This window comes from Malus domestica, chromosome 17, assembly GCF_042453785.1.
Source record: "Malus domestica chromosome 17, GDT2T_hap1".
NCBI classification, from domain to species: Eukaryota; Viridiplantae; Streptophyta; class Magnoliopsida; order Rosales; family Rosaceae; genus Malus; species Malus domestica.
The window spans coordinates 7,402,080-7,409,961 of record NC_091677.1 but is presented as its reverse complement, the minus strand read 5'-3'; the positions used below and the strand labels follow the sequence as shown (position 1 = coordinate 7,409,961).

The following is a 7,882-nucleotide window of genomic DNA, read 5'->3' as shown; positions in this document are numbered from 1 at the left end:
TCCGCCAGTAATCGAAATGAGGCCGCCACTTCATGTTGAGCGGCGTAATCAGCATTTGCCTTGCCCTTTTCCCTCAACCTTCGGGCCTTGTTTCGTCCCATAGCCCTAGGTAAAGAAATTTCGGACGGAGTCGGATTTTCTACCCTTGTTTGTTGAATGGTAGGAGATCCATCTTCATTCATATCTACAGATGGGGATGCAGCTTCCAAAGGATTCACTCTATGTTGAGATGGATCTTCAAATAACACCCACCCTTTACAAATTTCCCAACAACCGTGAAACTGAAAGGGTTTTGAGCTGCCTTCCATATACAATTCCTCAGCTTGGCGTACCTAGAAAATATAATTAAAAAAATTTTAGGAAATTAATTCACAAAATTAAATGTAATATAATTAAACATTTAAAATAAACTGTAAAAACACTAACTTCGTCATAGTAATTGGCGCCGCTTTCATGTCTACGTGTTGCTGCTAATAGTGCTTGATGCCATTTATTCAAACTTGGATGAAGATGTTTCTTCCATCTTGAAGAACAACTTTCGTGGTTTCGGGTATTCGGTGGAGTGGTGCCTTCGTAGAACTCTAAGTATTTTTTGGACACACGAGTCCAAACACCTTCACTTGTTTGAGAAATCCCCCTCACACTATCTTCTGAGATCCATCTATAAGCCTTGCAAAGAGCTTCATCTTCTTTTTGGGTCCAAGCCCTACCCTTCATTGCAGATGAGGCCATTTTTTTTTGAAAAAAAATGAAGGAAATATTGAAGGAAATATTGCAAATGAAGTGAAGAAATATTATAGATGAAGGAAATATTGAAAAATTGAAACAAATATTATAGATGAAGGAAATATTGGAAAATATATTGAAGGAAATATTGAAAAATTAAAACAAATATTATAGATGAAGGAAATATTAGAAAATATATTGAAGGAAATATTGAAGGAAATATTGAAAAATATTGAAGAAGGAAATATTGCAAATGAAGTGAAGAATTGAAAGAACTTCACCATATTTATAGAAGAAAAAAATGTTTAAAATAAATTTAAAAAAAAAAAAAAAAAAAAAAAAAAAACCAACGGCTAGTTGCAACGGCTAGCTGACTCAGCTAGCCGTTAGATTCAAAAACATTTCAAACTATTAGTGTCGGTTATAACCGACACTAATAGCAGAACTATTAAAAAAAAAAGCTCTTTAATGTTGTCGGTTTTAACCGACAGCAATAGGAAATATTAAAAAAAAAAGTAGCCAGCCCTCCAGCCCTCTCCGATCCCGTGGGACCCTCCCAGATTCCAGAGCCCTCTGGCCTAGCCCTCGGTTGGAGACGGTTTTAGGGCTATTTTCGGCCCTCTGGCCCTCTGGACCCTTCGGTTGGAGATGGCCTTAGATCCGGGCCTCCTTGCCCATACCAGTTATTCCTTCGTGAATAGTAGTGTTAGCTCCACCCCCAGTTTGCATGGCTCACTTGTGCTAATAATCCTTTGGTAGTGCAAATATCTGATCCATTAATCATGGAATAATTTTTAATGGTTATGCTTAAGAACGCAAGGCCTCATCCCATTACCATCCATGAAAACTTTTGAGGACATTGGATTAATTGCATCTAATTAATGTTCTCTGTTTATTAGATTAATGTACGAGTATAATCAAGACACCATCAAGAACGGGCGTGTTAAGAAAATTGAGAACGAACATATAAAAAGAAATTTAAAGAATGGGCAGATTGGCAAAAGTAAGAACGAAGGAACCAAAATAAATTTGGTTCATTTCTCCATTTATGCATGTCAACTTTGTGTAGAAACCATGTTAATATTCTCTGTATTGTTCCAATTTTATCAGATGTCCTCTCTAGGACAAGCTTTAATTGTTGGACAATATTGACCACTCAAAAGTGGTGTCATTCTACCATTTAATACTACGGTTCAATGATATTCCTCTTCACTTGTAAGTGAGAGGTTTTAAGTTTGGTTCTTGCCAAAAGTTAATTTGAATCGCATTGTTATGGCTAGCCTAGTATAAGACTTAACTCACTCTCCTACCCAATTAATGTTAGATAATATCGTTTGTTAAAAAAAAAAAAACTGCGTTATTCTTTAGTTTGTTGGACCCCAAGCCAATCACTAAAAAACATTCAGTACTTGAGCCTTTGTATGCAAATAAAAAAAAGAGTAATTGTGTATGCACTCAAGTTTTGTTTCTCAACACATTTTTTTTCTTTGGAACTTAACTTGTAAACTTCTAAAGGGAGAAAAAAAAAAATACTCGTAACTTCTTTTAACTTCTTTGGACACTTCACTTCTTAACTTCTAAACATAACCGTACTAAACTTAAAAAAAAAAAAAAAACAGTGTTATTCTTTAGTTTGTCGGGCCCCAAGCCCAATCACTAAAAAACATTTAGTACTTGGGCATTTGTATGCAAATAAAAAATGAGTAATTGTATATGCACTCCAAGTTTTGTTTCTGAACACATTTTTTTTGTTTTTTTGGAACTTAACTTCTAAACTTCTAAAGAGGAAAAAAAAAAAAAAAAAACTCGTAACTTCTTTTTAACTTCTTTGGACACTTAACTTCTTAACTTATAAACCTAACCTTACCAATCTTCTAAAAATACTCTTACTTCTTTTACTTTTTAAAATTTAATTTTTCTCTGGACACACATTTATAAATATTATTACCCAAATTATATGTCTACTTATATACAGGGAGACGTATAACTTAGGTAATGGATATTAATCTAGTGATCTTGCTAATGATTTGTCAAATTTTTTATTGATATGCAATACCACCCAAACCCACATCTTTTGTATATACTTGTATAACAAGTAAATGGATTTTATGTATTTAACATCGTCCAATCACATTTTTTGGTATATATTAGTAAAACCAGTCAAATGATTTTTTTAAGAATTTAACACCAAAAAATATTGGAGCTTTGAAAGCTTAAATATTAATTATCACATGACTTTTAGATTAAATACAAACGTTTGTCTAATACATAATGAAAAATCAAACAAGAAACTATTATAAATTCCACTGTGTTAGTGGCTAATAACCATCCAGTATATATAGATGTCTGTGTTATGTCATTAAATGGGATCGATAATCACTGATCGGATTCGATTCTTTGCTCTTGTGTCTGGAGCTCCATGCCCATCACCATATTGGTATATGCATTGGGAAATCCGAGCAAGGTTTCTTGCTGCTTTTACAAACTGCTCAGTAAATGGAGTAGCAGAAGCTCCATCTTTGTTCAGCTTCTTCCAACTATTTTCAACCAAATTACTTATATATTGACGAGCAGATTCCTCAGAAATATGTAGACTGCCACGCATCATGCATGAGATTGAGTTCGCAGTTTCTCCTCTCTCCACTTCTGCCTGCAGTGTGGAAACAAATTAATATATAGAATAGTAAGAGTTTTCAACCCTCCCCTTAATAATTATAAAAAAAAAAAAAAAAAAAAAAAAAACATACTGCCGAAGTACTCAAATCATTGGAAAGCCGGAAAATAAGAGATGGCCAACGCAAGAGACTATGGTGATTCTCTAAGCATTCAAGTGCTTGCTTTGTGATCCCCTGAGACTGATATCCATGCATTGTCAATATATTCTTCAAATGTGGGTGTGTGCTTGTTATAACACCACGTTGTCTCCTTTAGAAATGCTTTGCACAAATCAGCCCACTCAGAAATATAGAATTCAAAAGATTGCACTTAATTAATATTGAAAACTGAAGTTATAATTTAATTGGAGAACAAAATGATATTACTAATGTAGAAAGAAAAAAATTGACTACTTTGTACATATTCTCTAGTACAGTAATAGTTAGATTGTGTGTCAATAAGGTGGTTAATTTTATATGTCTAAGTAGCATTATATATATATATATATATATATATATATATATATATTTTGATATATGATATATGAATGTAATGTACATACCACTTTTGTGACTTAAGGGAGGACATTTTCTCCTTGCTTCTTTAGAGTTTCATAAATCATCTTATTCACTGTGTTATAAAGAGCTAGAAAACAAAGCTTCATGTAATCTGGAAGAATTTCTACAGCTTTGATATCCCATCTGAGTAGCACAAGTACGCAATGGAATGCCATAAGTAACTCTGAATTAAATGCATATTCAAAAGTAAATGATTGTATATTGACTGTCTTTTTAATTTCTAACCTTTCAACAGCAGAAGTAAAAAGCTCTAGTTCATCCAGAGTACCATAAACATCATAGACATCATCAATGGTGGTTACTAGAGCAGCCACTTTTGTCAGCTCTTTCCTGACATGACTGTGTTGAGGTTCAAAGATGATTCCAACCGACCAAAAAAAGCACTCCATCAATCTGTCTCTGGTGAAGCTCAACTTTTCGGCTAAGCCCATATCCACCCACCACCTAAATGAAAGATTAATGAAGCAAACACTAATTGAATTAGGATAATGCTTATGCTCGTAAATATATAATTACCTTGATGGTTTAAAACATGTATATAGTTGTACTCTGAGTGCTGTGTTTGATTCTCTATTCTCAAATATTGCACGTATAAGAGGAAAAATAATCACCTTGATACTTCTTGAAGATCCCTTTGGAGTGTGCATTGCACCCTGTTAAAATCTCGCTTGGCAATTTCAAGTAGCACCTTATTTGCATCTGGCCTTTTACTGTATGCCTCAATATACCATCTAGATTCTAATCTTTGCATTCTATGGTGCAGTGGAAGTTCCAGTGCATGACTCACTTGTTCTCCTAGTCCATTGGTAACATTAAGTCCACTGAGGTTCTTGAGGTAATTTGTTGAGAATGCAAGGCCCTCATCCAAGAGGCTCTCTCCTTCGAAAGCAAAATATGAAGCTTCATACAGACTCAACATTCCTTTTACATCCTTGCAAAGCCATGCCTTGAAACTTCCATTATCGTCCGTGAATCTTCTAAATACATCTGAGTTGCATACAAGTTATGACTAGAAGTACATTTGAAAGTTTTATGTCTAATGTCTTTATTTGTAGATTGTCTATCATCTATAACAATAAATAACAAAAAACTCACGTATTACATACCTTGGGAGACCTGAAACCCATGTTGTCTAAGGAGCCTGAAGCTGAGAGCGGTGAGGTGGAGACTCTGGTATGTTCCTTGGCCATCACTATTGTTCAATATTTTATTAAGGGCTATTCTTATGTCATTTTCAAAGTGATATCCCAAACCTAACCGTTGGATATCATCAATGAACTCAAGTGTAGTCAGCGTGTTGATATCATTATCATCATTTTCATTGTAATCAATCATATGCTTCACTTTCTCCTCTAGGAACTTCCACCCATCTTTGTATACTTTGTCCTACAAAAGTAATTAAGTGTAAGCAATACATCTTGATAAAACTTGTATCATATATACTGCAATTCCAAAGTCAGTCTAATGGCCTACGACTAATTACTTTGATATTGTATTCAATTTAACTATATGCATGTGCAATTCAATATGTATAGGCAAAAGGCCTCATTTCAATACTTATAGACCCATTCAACATAGAACAAAATTTTACGTTATGAGGATTGTGATCAATCTTCAAGGACCGAACAAAAGGCCAAAATGAACACCTAAGAGGGAAACAAATGTTGTCCTAATTAAAATCATATATAATCCCTAATCGATCAATCACCTGCAGGGGGTTGTCATCAATCTTCAAGGACTGAACAAAATCGTAACTCCATATGCTTGGCTTGTAGGTGCCAGGGCATCGAAGAGGCGTGTTATTATGCATCACTGAAACTACTTGAATGTATATGCCTGTGAATGATTTGATATTAGGCAGTGATACCGCGTATATATGCTACTGCAGGTTCGATGCATCTTCTCAATGTTTAGCTTTTAATGTCAGATTATATGATATTTCAATTGTTTATGTATTATACATCTTCACTTTGTCCCACGTGACATTTAATATTTCTACAATAGTAAAGATAATATATCAATCCAAAGGCTCTAGAACAACCTACTCGGTTAGGTACTTTACCAACCCTAATTGTGGAGTTTTTCTTAGTTAGTAGTATATACTGATATCCATGTGATTATGATAAAATATTGACAAGAAATAATCTTCAAAGTAGAGTGTAGCCTAACTACATGATTGACATAGAGAACAAAGAAAAAATAATAGAATAAAATAATAGAAATCTACACTTAACATTTTCAAACCACAGTTAAATTACCTCTCCTCCATTATTGATGAGTCTTTCCTCTATTGTAGAGATGATACAAATTTAATAAGTATAACATTACTCAAATATTACAGTTGATATGTAGAAATAGATTCGTGAGAGATAAATTCTCATGCCTTATCATACGGACGAGATATGAATTTATATTTATTTTTTTATATTTGGAAGTAATGGGAATGAAACAAGGAACTACCACCTTTTTGAGATATAATAGGTATTTTGAATTATTAATGAGGGTAGGTTTGTCATATAAAAAAAGTTATCAATGGTTTGTATTGGTTTCCCTTGAGTCAGAAAATGATTTTCCAAGGTGGATGGAGGGCATCACTTTTCCCTCTATTTTCACACGGCCAAGGCAGTCGTTTCCCAAGCATGAACGTACCAAATATGGAGATGCAACAACTTCCCATTCTCAAGCCCATTTTCCCACAAAACAAACACAGCCGAAAAGGAAAAGCATTTTCATTGAAACAAGTTCATTTTTACAAGAAATATATGGATTTTATTCCAAATAATTTTCACACTCTATTTCTTGCCTCTTGCCTTCTTTTTGTTAGCTTTACAATTGAGTAATAAATCAAAACAACATTAAGGTTATAAACAAAGAAAAGAGTACTCAAAGCAAAAATAAAGAAACTTGGTGTGAGATCAAGAAATTTGGTGCATTCACCCAAAAAAAAGAAGGAAACTTGGTGAATAGTTGTGGTATGCATATTGATATTTTAGTCATGGTAGTGATTTTTTCACGCCGTTTTCTCCTTATTCATTAATTTTCTTTTTGTTCATTCAATAGGCTAAATGGGTATGCGAATATCACTTTTTTTTTTAATTTATAGAACGATCTCTACATTAGGAAATTTGGACTAAGTCAAACAATGAGCTAGCCAGAATTAAGTATTGATGAACTTGTCATTCATGAGGGTCGAGTTAAGTCATTGCACTTATAAATAAATAAAAATGCTCATAAATATAAAAAGTAAAAGAACTGTCATTTAATAATATGTTTTAGTTATATTCTTTTTATTTTATTTCCGAGATTGTAAAATATTTGGTTGTAAGATAACTTCCGTGGAGTCATTTTTTAATGGATTGTCCTCTGGTAATTCCACTAGTGCTCTGGATAGATAGGAATAAATAAAGGTTTAAGTCATTTTCATTCAGTCATTTATATTTCATACTTTGTTTTGATCTTTCATTTCACACTTACTTTTCCCATTGAGCTACCATATTTTGCACAGGACGTTATCAGTTGCCTTCCACTTAATATTTTTAAAATATCATTAACTACTTAATTGAAGTAAGTAAATAATCGGTACACTTGTCATCAAGCATCCTCGCCCACGAGTTTTCCCATCAGACATATCTCACGTTATTTCATAATGTTGGTCAGGTGACTAAGGGGTGGTTTGGGAGTGAGGTGATTAAAAAAAAAGCACCCATGAAAAAAATCTGTGAGGATTTTAGGTGTTTGGTAAACTGAAAAAAAAGGGCTTATTTTGGAAGCTGCTGTGAGAATAAGCTGAAATCAAAGGAAAAAACCAAAGCTGCTATTTGCAGCTTTGGAAAACTGGCTTTTTTTCAAAGCACACAGAGCTACATTGCTCCTTTAATGAAAAGACCCACTATTAGACTGCTTTTTTTTCCCAAAAGCACTTT

The 7,882-nt window shown here is 33.6% G+C and overlaps 1 non-coding gene and 1 pseudogene across 1 annotated transcript; both read right to left on the bottom strand.

Annotated features, from left to right (window-relative positions):
* Positions 1 to 1,749: 1,749 nt before the first annotated feature.
* On the bottom strand, positions 1,750 to 1,852 carry LOC114822807 (U6 spliceosomal RNA). The gene has a single exon (XR_003771000.1). It is a non-coding gene; the product is annotated as a U6 spliceosomal RNA (small nuclear RNA).
* Positions 1,853 to 2,921: 1,069 nt separating this feature from the next.
* LOC103404781 (tricyclene synthase EBOS, chloroplastic-like) lies at positions 2,922 to 5,790 on the bottom strand (annotated as a pseudogene).
* Between the last annotated feature and the right edge of the window lie 2,092 nt (positions 5,791 to 7,882).